Consider the following 13,233-nt stretch of genomic DNA (forward strand, 5'->3'; position numbering starts at 1 on the left):
CGCCACATCCTGCAGCTGCAGGGTCTTGCGCTGCGGCGCTTCAACTGCCGTCGTCCCCGGTGGCCCGTCGCATGCGGTGGCCCGGCAGCCAACTGGTGGCCCAGGTATCGGCGCCGGAGGAGCAGATGGCGGACGGTCTCCTTCCTGTTGTACTGCGTGCGTATATGCACATCATAATAAGTCAATCCTAGTGGCTAGTACGTGCTATAACGTGCATAAAGCAGGCCCTAAAATATATTAATTACTGCTACTACATGATTAGTGATTACTTAACCTTGTAAGTACTTACCTCGGATGGCTGACGAGGACCACAGGGAGCACCATATGATTGCAAGGATTACCAATGCTCCTGCAGTTGTACACGAATATCTCCCCATAACAATGACTGTAATTGTGTAAAGTGTGGAAGAGACTAATGCAGGGGGCTACTTTGCCTTGCCTTGGGAATAACCTCGGTAGTTCGTATACATATAGATCGTCAAGTACTTGTCCCGCAAGGAAGATTCATGTTGATGGAGATTGATTGATAATATATAGACTCGATCTCATGGAGAGCGACTCGCGAAGTACCATTCCAATAGTCTAAGTCGTCCCTTGAACAACACATGCATAGGTACAATTGGAAATCTTTGCCTTCTGACATGGATATGAAACAACTGTTCGAGAGCCCGTAGCTCTAGCAGACTAGAAGCGCCAAGGAGTCCATATTAATTAAGTGGCGTGGAGAGACAGATATAACCTCCAATAGCTTTCAAAGGGAAAGGTGGTTCACATAAGACCCATGGACTTTTTTTTATATACTCGGTACGTTTAGCTGTTATGTTAAGAAAAAATTATTCCAAGTTTGATCAACTTTATAGAAAATATAGCAAAGACAAATTATTCCATGTTTGACCAACTTTATAGAAAATATAGCAATGCTTATAACAAAAAATACTATATTATGGAACTTCAGATGGATTAATTGGTATTAATTTGGTTTCATACATTTCTATTTTTCTATATGGTTTTTCAAACTCAGAAAAGTTTGACTCGGGATAAAAGATAACCATACACTTTTTCAGACGGAGGAAGGTACATAGTAGATTTGGCTTACTTCACCTGTGGTCAAAGTTCAAAAACTTGGACTAAACACATGCATGTGCCCTACCCAACACTTTCTGGTTAACTACTGAGAGAAATTATTAAGAAATTGGGTGTGGATGATAACTGGCTGGGTTTGATACTCTGGATGGGAGTAGAATGGTTATACCCAACCCACCTGGGATCAAAACCCGAGTTACGGTGTATTGTCCGTCTCCTTAATTAGCTAGCCTGAGTAGTCTTTCGGTGAAAATAACTTAAATATTTATTTATAAATTGACATGAATAACAAATTAACAACACCAAAAATAACAACAACCAAAAAATCTATAAAACGACACGGCCTGGAACTCATAGAGGAACAACAATCACTTTCTAGATTCAGCTCAGAACATCGATCAGCACCCCTAAAACATGTCTCATACAAAAAACGTAATAAGGGGCGTTCCGCTTTCAATTTGCCACAGCCTGCAGCTGCAGAGTCTTGCGCTGCGGCGCTTCAACTGCCATCATTCCCGGTGGCCCGGCGCATGCACCGCTGGCCCAACAGCCAACCGGTCGCCCCGCTTCCGGCGCCCCAGGACTAGATGGCGGACGGTCTCCTTCCTGCTGAACTGCATGCATATATGCACATCATCATAAGTTTTTTTTTTGCGGGGGAAAGAGAACTTTATTAGCTGAAACTGAGATTACAATCACTGGTGATCGCTTCAGTAACCTCCGATGGAGATTCATGAAGCCACACCTGAGTTCGTCCATGAACCTTACCTAGCTGGGCTAGTCCATGGCTAACCATATTTGCATCTCTACTTATTTTTGCTAATCTACTTTCTCTTTCCCTTAACAACTCTCGTATTACATTTATCCTGAAAGCATAGGCGGATCTGTTTGGTTTGGTTCCAGTGATCAGCTCGACGGCCATCGAGCAATCAGATTCCACTATGAGACTCAGGTCAGTCCATTGCAGGGCAAGGATCACCCCTCCTCAATCGCCATGATCTCTCGCTTCTGTAGCATCGCGACACTTCTTCGCTTGACGGCAAGCCGTGAAGATGACCGCCCCTTGTTGGTTACGCAAGACCATGCCAATGCCTGCCTGGTCCTCCCTCGAGAAAGCGCCATCCACGTTGAGCTTAACCTCATTATCCCCTGGCGGGATCCACTTCATCTTCACCTTCTTCCTATCCTCGACTGGCTTGTTGTTCTTCTTAAAGCCCCGGTGGTGGTCCACTACCATTTTCCCTTTTGAGATATCTCGCATCAGGGAATTGCTTTATTAGCATAAGAGAATCCAAATAACTTACCAAAACCTTCGGGAGCTTTCAATTGGAGGACACGGCTTGTTATGAGTCATTTCATTGTGTGCATGCCAGATTCTCCATATGACCATGAGTGTCCTTGCTCGCTGATTTTCTGGGATGGCATGAAGCAGGTGTATCAGCCAATCTGGCCCGGTTGGTTGTAGTAATCTATCCTCCGGTAGCTCCCAGACTTCAGTCATGGCACACCAAGGAGCACGAGCATGAGGGCAGCGAAGAAAAGTGTGATAAGTATCTTCATCCTCTGTTCCACATAATTGGCATAAGGCCGATATTGCCATACCACGTTTCTTCATATTTAGCTGTGTAGCTACAGCATTCCGACAGACCCTCCATGCCAGAACCTTGATCTTAGGCGGCACAGGGCATTGCCATATTAGTTTCCAGCTATGGCTTGCACCATCTGGCCGAGAACCGGTCGCGCCACGGTCCTGGTTCATCATCCGTTTGTGCAGCGCCGACGGTAAGCACTCCCGACCATGAACATGCCATTCTTCTCTGGAAACCATGCAACAAAATCTTCCTCCTTGCGCCTTGATGGTTGTATCCGAGTAATTTCCGTCAAGTCATCCTGCGAAAAATACAATTGTAATCGTTGCATGTTCCAGGACCCATCCGGCATTAGAAAGTCCGATACCCATCGGTATCTGCAACGGCCTTGGGCTGTCCTCGGTTGGTGATTCGACTCCCTCGGAATCCATGGGTCACGCCATGCCTGTATTTTTGCTCCATTGCCTACACGCCATATTACACCTTGCTTAAGGAGCTCGAGGCCATACTCAATTGCATGCCATGCCGATGATCCATTCCCTGAAAACACAGTGTCAAGTAGAAAACCATTAGGATAGTACTTCGCCTTCAGTATCCGTGCGCAGAGCGAGTCAGGGTACTGCAGCAGTCGCCACGCTTGGCAGGCTAGTAGGGCCTGGTTAAAAAGTCTCATATCACGGAATCCTACACCGCCATAATCTTTAGGCCGTAACATGATGTCCCAGGCAACCCAATGTGTCTTCCGTTGTCCATTCTCCGTGCCCCACCAGTATCTCCGAATCATCTTTGTTAGTTCATCACAGAGTCCCAGGGGCAGTTTGAAGACGCTCATCACATAGACCGGTATAGCTTGTGCGATTGATTTAATCAGGACCTCTTTTGCTGCTTGAGATTTATGGGTGTCATCCCATTCCACCAGGCATTTAGCAAGTTTCGCTTGTAGGCTTTCAAATTTACCCCTACACATTCTGCCATCCGGCGTGGGCAGCCCGAGATACTTTGTTTCGAATGTCTCTTGTTCTATGTTCAGTACTCCCTTAATCTCCTCACGCCTATCCTGTGGGCATGCTTCTCCGAACATAATTGAGCATTTGGCGGGATTGATCAATTGGCCCGTACTAGATGCATAAGTTCCCAACACCTCTTTAATTCTTATAGCCTGTGCCTCCCGCGCTTTAAAAAATAACAAACTATCATCCGCAAACAGGAGGTGAGATACACCCGGGGCACTACGACAAACTTTGATAGGATCAATAATATGTGTATCCACAGCATTTTGCAATAGTGTGGACAACCCATCCGCGACAAATAAAAATAGGAATGGCGAGAGAGGATCACCTTGTCGGAGGCCCCGAGAAGGAGAAAATGAATCCAGGAGGTTTCCATTAAACTTTACCTTGTAACTCACAGAGGTGACACATGACATTATCCAGTCCACCCACCGGCAAGAGAAACCCATCCTTTGCATCACTTTCTTCAGAAAGTCCCAATCCACCCTATCATAAGCCTTGGAGAGGTCCAATTTGTAAGCACAAAAATCCTTATTAGTATTTGTATTGTTTTCAATAAAATGTAAAGATTCAAAGGCCACCAACGCATTATCTGTGATTAACCTGCCGGGGACAAACGCGCTCTGGTTGACAGAAACAATCTCACCCAAGATGGGTCGAAGCCTGTTCACCATGCACTTTGCGATGACTTTGTAGATGACTGTGCATAGGCTGATCGGTCTGAAGTCCTTTAGAGTTTCAGGTTGGTCGACTTTAGGTATCAAGACAATGGCTGTTTCATTCACCCCATCTGGCATACGCCCTGTAGCAAAAAATAGCTTGACGGCATTAATTACCTCTACCTTGATGGTACCCCAGTTACGCTGGTAGAATCGAGCCGGAAATCCATCCACTCCCGGTGCCTTGAGTGGTCCTATTTGAAACATGGCATCGCCAATCTCTTCATCCGCGAAATCCCTGCAAAGATCAGTGTTCATAGATTCTGTCACCCTCTCCCGAGTCATGGCAATTAAGAGTTCAGAATTAAGGGATGGGTCACGAGTGAATAGCTCTTGAAAATATGAGGTAGCCATTCTCTCCATTTCACTAGGTACATGCTGCCAGCTTCCATCACTTTCCTTAAGCTTTTTAATTTTATTCTTCCGCGCACGCCAAACAGCCTTTTGGTGAAAAAATCTTGTATTTCTATCTCCTTCTTTTAACCAAGTAACACGCGAACGCTGTAGCCACAACATTTCTTCTTTATAAAGTAGTTCGTTCATGTGATCAGTAGCCTGGCGCACCTCACGTTGGTCTGCACCATTCAGTTTTAGCATTTCCAGGTGCTTCCTAGCCTTGTCTAGCTCCCTTAAAACGTTGCCAAATTTCCTTTTGCTCCATGACTGCAACATGGTCATCACTTGATCAAGTCCATGCATAATGTCTGCAAGGTCCCGTTTCTGGTACGTGATTACTTGAACATCATCATAAGTTACTCCTAGTACGTTCTAGAACGTTAATGAAGCCAGCATGAGAATATATTACTGCTACTAGTACGTGATTACTTAACCTTTTAAGTACTTACCTCGGATGGCCGACGAGCATGACAGAGAGCAGCATATGATTGCAAGGATTGCCAAAGCTGCTACAGTTGTAGACGAAGATCTCCCCATGATCCTCTTCTAAGTTATGTACGTAAGAATTAGGTATGTAATTGTGTAGCGCGTGCAATACGCTAACGCGGCCTGTTTGCCTTGCCTTGCCTTGGGAATAACCTCAGTTATTTATATATATAGAGTCCATGAAGTACTAGTCCTGCACGGAAGATTCATCTTGATGGAGATAGATTGACAATAGGCTCAATCTCATGGGTAGCAACTCGCCACGTATGGTTCCAATACACCAAGTCGTTCCTTGGGCAACATATAGGGATATTTGGTGCTTTCCGACATTGACATGAATGAACTGTTCGAGAGCACCTAGCTAAGTCTAGCAGACTTTGTTGAATCCAAGTTAATTATGCGGTGTTGGGCTCGATAGAACCTGCAATATATAGCTTTTCACATATGTCCCACTAACCTCTTTTTACATATACTCAATCCCTTCGAGAATAAGAGTCTTTTTTCATAGGTGAACCGAGGCATAGCCCGGTGGTTGGGATGGGCTGATGCATCCCCGCCTGCACAGGTTCGAGTCTCCGCACTTGCAATTTGGTATCGTACACACAATCACTTCTAATAAAAAAAAGGCTTTTTTATAGAGTGTGTTAGCTCTTGTGTTAAGCAAAACTATTTCCAAATTCGATGTAATTTATAGAAAATATAGCAATTCTTACTACAAGAAATTACTATATTATAAAAGTTCATTTTAAGATAGATTAAGTGATATTAATTTGGAGTTATACATATGCGTACCTTTTTGTATATAATTTATCAAATTTAGAAAAGTTTGACTTAGAGCAAAAACTAAATAAAAACGTATTCCGATGGAGGGTGTCACTAGTAGAAAAAGGGGCAATAGGCCCGGTCCATTTGGACCTTCAGTCCCGGTTCCCAAACCGGGACCAATTGGGCGGGACTAAAGGGGGTACCCTTTAGTCCCGGTTCAAAGTTGAACCGGGCCTAAAGGCCTCGACACGTGGTGCGGCCAGGGAGCTCGCGGTGCAAGGTTTGGTCCCGGTTCGTGGTACGAACCGGGCCTAGGTTCTCCTGCCGCGGCAGAGAATTGCTATTTCTCTGCCGCGGCACAGGTTTAGGCTGTACCAGCGTTCCTGCCGCGGCAGAGAACAGGGCGTTTCTATGCCGCGGCAGAGTTTCAGCAATGCATATATATCATTCAAGAAACCACAAAAAATCGTCATGAATATATATAGACATCGTCAACAGTACACGACATCGTCAACAAGTACACGTAATGCATGCATATTTACAATACAACATCTCCTCGACGAATTTCCTCCGCCGTCACGATCCGCCGATAGTGCTCTCCACCTGGGGTAAGGGCCTCGGTAATAAAGAATCCCGCAATTTCCTCTTGAATTTCTTTTATTTGATCCTCCATTATGAGAGTGTTCCGCAGGCGTGTCATCTATATTTAAAAAGGGAGATCAATATATGAATGGAACTCAATACAATAGATGGTACTATTTAAGATTAATTGTGAAATTTTGTTATCGTACACGAGTGTGGTGTATACGGGCATCCCCACCCTTGGGACAGGCCATGTCACGCATGAAGGTGCAGACGTAGTATCCACATAAGTTATTCCCTGGTTCCTCGCCTCATACACTTTACGAAAAAATAGTTCGATCAAACTAATAATCAAGCATCGTATTGAAAGTAAATATCATATATAAAGTTTCACGGACATAGCTATATATATAGTACTACTTACGGGGTAATCTTCAAATGTAAGCTCCGGTTTCCATTTACCCGGAACAGTATTGATGAACCGTTTCCAAGCCCTGCCCGGCAAAAAATAATGAGTAAATGAGTAATTGATTAGTTGATGATATCTTCGAATTGGAACAGATGAAGATGCCAATACGAAATTGATTGAAACTACCTCTGGAGGATGGCAGCCATGTCCGCCCATTCCGCATATTCTTTACGTTTCGTGTCCATGACTTTTACAACTCCAAGGGGAAGATCAATGATTAGGAGAATAAAGTGGAATCCGCACAAGCATAGCTCAATGATTACGAGAATAAAGTGGAAGGTGCACAAGCATAATGTATGTTATATATAACACTCACTTGAAGTTGTAGGGAAAGAATATATCCTCTTTGTCTCGCTTGCTTCTCTAAAAACATTACGATGTTGTCCTCTCGTGTCCTTGGGGTACTCGTCGAACCGTAACTTCATGAACTGTGTTTGGGTCTATGAACCCCAGCGGTAGGAGCTTGCCTATTTTGTATTCCAGCTTCTTCATTCTGCATAATTAAATGTATAGCGTACACAAAGAATATAATGAGGATAATTGTTAGTGCAAATGAATGAGCTACAAACTTAATTACACAAATAAATCACTTACAGAGCGTAGCAACCGATGACAGACTTTGTCGAGGGCGTCTTGATTGAATAACTGAAACAGCTTCTTCTAACTCAAGGTTTATCTCGTCTTCCCCCGGAAGTAATGCTCATCTCTAAGATACACCGTGATGTAGCTTTCACATCTTCGACAGGCTTTCGGTACCATTCATGCAACCTTCGCATCTGAGTCCCTAGACGCGCGAGCTCGCCGGGTTTGACGAGATCAGATCCGTATCTATACTTGTTTACCACTTGAGCCGTTGGATAGTAATCTTCGTACTCAACCGATGCTCCCCGAGCTCTAGCCGCCCGTTCGATCATCGATGCCGTCTCCGGATCATGATATGGCTCCACGATGAAGTGGGGTGCGGCCTGAATGTCCGATACGTCTCCAACGTATCGATAATTTCTTGTGTTCCATGCCACATTATTGATGTTATCTACATGTTTTATGCACACTTTATATCATATTCGTGCATTTTCCGGAACTAACCTATTAACAAGATGCCGAAGTGCCGATTCTTTGTTTTCTCGCTGTTTTTGGTTTCAGAAATCCTAGTAAAGAAATATTCTCGGAATTGGACGAAATAAAAGCCCAGAGGCCTATTTTCTCACGAAGCTTCCGGAAGACCGAAGACGAGACGGAGAGGGGCCACGGGGAGCCAAACCCTAGGGCGGCGCGGCCCCCCTTGGCCGCGCGGCCCTGTGGTGTGGGCCCCCCGTGCCGCCTCTCGACTTGCCCTTCCGCCTACATAATAGCCTCCGTGACGAAACCCCCGGTACCGAGAGCCACGATACGGAAAACATTACCGAGACGCCGTCGCCGCCGATCCCATCTCGGGGGATCCCGGAGATCGCCTCCGGCACCCTGCCGGAGAGGGGAATCATCTCCCGGAGGACTCTACACCGCCATGGTCGCCTCCGGAGTGATGAGTGAGTAGTCTACCCCTGGACTATGGGTCCATAGCAGTAGCTAGATGGTTGTCTTCTCCCCATTGTGCTATCATTGTCGGATCTTGTGAGCTGCCTATCATGATCAAGATCATATATATGTAATTCTATATGTTGCGTTTGTTGGGATCCGATGAATAGAGAATACTTGTTATGTTGATTATCAAAGTTATGCTTATGTGTTGTTTATGATCTTGCATGCTCTCCGTTACTAGTAGATGCTCGGGCCAAGTAGATGCTTTTAACTTCAAGAGGGAGTACTTATGCTCGATAGTGGGTTCATGCTCGCATTGACACCGGGACGATGACGAGAAAGTTCTAAGGTTGTGTTGTGCTTGTTGCCACTAGGGATAAAACATTGATGCTATGTCTAAGGATGTAGTTGTTGATTACATTACGCACCATACTTAATGCAATTGTCTGTTGCTTGCAACTTAATACTTGGAGGGGGTTCGGATGATAACCTCGAAGGTGGACTTTTTAGGCATAGATGCGGTTGGATGGCGGTCTATGTACTTTGTCGTAATGCCCAATTAAATCTCACTATACTCATCATGATATGTATGTGCATGGTCATGCTCTCTTTATTTGTCAATTGCCCAAGCTGTAATTTGTTCACCCAACATGCTGTTCGTCTTATGGGAGAGACACCTCTAGTGAACTGTGGACCCCGGTCCAATTCTCTTTACTTGAAATACAATCTACTTGCAATACTTGTTTTTACTGTTTTCTCTGCAAACAATCATCTTCCACACAATACGGTTAATCCTTTGTTACAGCAAGCCGGTGAGATTGACAACCTCACTGTTTCGTTGGGGCAAAGTAGTTTGGTTGTGTTGTGCCGGTTCCACGTTGGCGCCGGAATCTCGGGTGTTGCGCCGCACTACATCCCGCCGCCATCAACCTTCAACGTGCTTCTTGGCTCCTCCTGGTTCGATAAACCTTGGTTTCTTTCTGAGGGAAAACTTGCTGCTGTGCTCATCATACCTTCCTCTTGGGGTTGCCCAACGAACGTGTGAAATACACGCCATCAAGCATATTTTCTCGGCGCCGTTGCCGGGAGATCAAGACACGCTGCAAGGGGAGTCTCCACTTCTCAATCTCTTTACTTTGTTTTTGTCTTGCTTTATTTTATTTACTACTTTGTTTGCTGCACTAAATCAAAATAATACAAAAAAATTAGTTGCTAGTTTTACTTTATTTGCTATCTTGCTTGCTATATCGAAAACACAAAAAAAATTAGTTTACTTGCATTTACTTTACTTATTTCATCATGTTTCCTTTTAATTTTACCACAAAGAACATACCGGTAGGACGTGGGTCTATAGTTGGGAGAAATAATATAGAAGAATTCTTCAACCATGTTAGTACCATTGAAAATTTTGAAGATAGACACTTGGTAGATCTTGCGCCTACTTATGAAATTGCTGCTGCGCATTTAGTTCGCTTGTTGGAAACTAAATTTGTTAATCTTAATCCTATAATCCAACACATGTTTTTCACACTTGGTGATATGGAAGAAGGGGAAAAGAAAGATTTTGTATTAGAAACCCTTCTTAGAGAATTTGGTGGTCTAGCAAGAGAAGCTAGAAAGGTGTTTGCTAAATTTAATATGCTTGGTTCTCCTACTAATTTTGTTAGTCTCCTTGAAAAGATGGATATGGATAGAATAAGATACACTAATAATATTGATGATGGAGGGGAGATCAAAGCACCAATACCATGTAAGCTCCTAGCTATGAATGATGCACTAGAAAATAACTATGCTTGGCTTGTTCCTGAAAATTTGTTTGATGAGAGTAGCACGCCTAAGACTAATGAAAAGGGAGATGCTGAAACTTATGTATCTAATATAATATGCCTGGTTGAGAAAAGCCCACACCCCGCTGTAGAAGTACCACCCTTCGATAATACTTGATACACACTTTCTGCGCCTAGGCTGAAAGGCGTTAAAGAAAAGCGCTTATGGGAGACAACCCATGTTTTTACCTACAGTACTTTGTTTTTATTTTGTGTCTTGGAAGTTGTTTACTACTGTAGCAACCTCTCCTTATCTTAGTTTTGAGTTTTGTTGTGCCAAGTTAAGCCGTTGATAGAAAAGTAAGTACTAGATTTGGATTACTGCGCAGTTCCAGATTTCTTTGCTGTCACGAATCTGAGCCCACTGCCCTGCAGGAAGCTCAGAAAATTATGCCAATTTACGTGCATGATCCTCAGATATGTACGCAACTTTCATTCAATTTGAGCATTTTCATTTGAGCAAGTCTGGTGCCATTTTAAAATTCGTCAATACGAACTGTTCTGTTTTGACAGATTCTGCCTTTTATTTCGCATTGCCTCTTTCGCTATGTTGGATGAATTTCTTTGATCCACTAATGTCCAGTAGCATTATGCAATGTCCAGAAGTGTTAAGAATGATTGTGTCACCTCTGAATATGTCAATTTATATTGTGCACTAACCCTCTAATGAGTTGTTTCGAGTTTGGTGTGGAGGAAGTTTTCAAGGATCAAGAGAGGAGTATGATGCAACATGATCAAGGAGAGTGAAAGCTCTAAGCTTGGGGATGCACCCGGTGGTTCACCCCTGCATATATCAAGAAGACTCAAGCGTCTAAGCTTGGGGATGCCCAAGGCATCCCCTTCTTCATCGACAACATTATCAGGTTCCTCCCCGAAACTATATTTTTATTCCATCACATCTTATGTGCTTTTTCTTGGAGCGTCGGTTTATTTTTGTTTTTGTTTTGTTTGAATAAAATGGATCCTAGCATTCACTTTATGGGAGAGATACACGCTCCGCTGTAGCATATGGACAAGTATGTCCTTGGTTTCTACTCATAGTATTCATGGCGAAGTTTCTCCTTCGTTAAATTGTTATATGGTTGGAATTGGAAAATGATACATGTAGTAATTGCTATAATGTCTTGGGTAATGTGATACTTGGCAATTGTTGTGCTCATGTTTAAGCTCTTGCATCATATGCTTTGCACCCATTAATGAAGAAATACATAGATCATGCTAAAATTTGGTTTGCATATTTGGTTTCTCTAAGGTCTAGATAATTTCTAGTATTGAGTTTGAACAACAAGGAAGACGGTGTAGAGTTTTATAATGTTTTCAATATGTCTTTTATGTGAGTTTTGCTGCACCGGTTCATCCTTGTGTTTGTTTCTAACAAGCCTTGCTAGCCTAAACCTTGTATCGAGAGGGAATACTTCTCATGCATCCAAAATACTTGAGCCAACCACTATGCCATTTGTGTCCACCATACCTACCTATACTACATGGTATTTTCCAGCCATTCCAAAGTAAATTGCTTGAGTGCTACCTTTAAAATTCCATCATTCACCTTTGCAATATATAGCTCATGGGACAAATAGCTTAAAAACTATTGTGGTATTGAATATGTAATTATGCACTTTATCTCTTATTAAGTTGCTTGTTGTGCGATAACCATGTTTATCGGGGAACGCCATCAACTCATTGTTGAATTTCATGTGAGTTGCTATGCATGTTCGTCTTGTCTGAAGTAAGGGCGATCTACACTGAGTTGAATGGTTTGAGCATGCATATTGTGAGAGAAGAACATTGGGCCGCTAACTAAAGCCATGTTCCATGGTGAAAGTTTCAGTTTTGGACAAACATCCTCAAATCTCTAATGAGAAAAGAATTAATTGTTGTTGAATGCTTAAAGCATTAAAAGAGGAGTCCATTATCTGTTGTCTATGTTGTCCCGGTATGGATGTCTAAGTTGAGAATAATCAAAAGCGAGAAATCCAAATGCGAGCTTTCTCCTTAGACCTTTGTACAGGCGGCATAGAGGTACCCCTTTGTGATACTTGGTTAAAGCATATGTATTGCGGTGATAATCCGGGTAGTCCAAGCTAATTAGGACAAGGTGCGGGCACTATTAGTACACTATGCATGAGGCTTGCAACTTATAAGATATAATTTACATGATGCATATGCTTTATTACTACCGTTGACAAAATTGTTTCATGTTTTCAAAATCAAAGCTCTAGCACAAATATAGCAATCGATGCTTTTCCTCTATGAGGACCATTCTTTTACTTTCAATGTTGAGTCGGTTCACCTATTTCTCTCCACCTCAAGAAGCAAACACTTGTGTGAAGCTGTGCATTGATTCCTACATATTCGCTTATTGCACTTATTATATTACTCTATGTTGACAATATCCATGAGATATACATGTTACAAGTTGAAAGCAACCGCTGAAACTTAATCTTCTTTTGTGTTGCTTCAATACCTTTACTTTGAATTATTGCTTTATGAGTTAACTCTTATGCAAGACTTATTGATGCTTGTCTTGAAGTGCTATTCATGAAAAGTCTTTGCTTTATGATTCACTTGTTTACTCATGTCATACACATTGTTTTGATCGCTGCACTCACTACATATGCTTTACAAATAGTATGATCAAGTTTATGATGGCATGTCACTCCGGAAATTATCTTTGTTATCGTTTTACCTGCTCGGGACGAGCAGAACTAAGCTTAGGGATGCTGATACGTCTCCAACGTATCGATAATTTCTTGTGTTCCATGCCACATTATTGATGTTATCTACATG

At 42.9% G+C, this 13,233-nt stretch overlaps 1 long non-coding RNA gene across 1 annotated transcript; it reads right to left on the minus strand.

Moving 5' to 3' along the window:
• Positions 1-1,330: 1,330 nt before the first annotated feature.
• On the minus strand, positions 1,331-5,355 carry LOC124668508. Its single transcript, XR_006991726.1, has 2 exons — positions 5,247-5,355; positions 1,331-1,697 (listed from the first exon to the last, which is right to left on the minus strand). It is a non-coding gene; the product is annotated as an uncharacterized LOC124668508 (long non-coding RNA).
• Between the last annotated feature and the right edge of the window lie 7,878 nt (positions 5,356-13,233).

Source organism: Lolium rigidum, chromosome 6 (genome assembly GCF_022539505.1).
Source record: "Lolium rigidum isolate FL_2022 chromosome 6, APGP_CSIRO_Lrig_0.1, whole genome shotgun sequence".
NCBI classification, from domain to species: Eukaryota; Viridiplantae; Streptophyta; class Magnoliopsida; order Poales; family Poaceae; genus Lolium; species Lolium rigidum.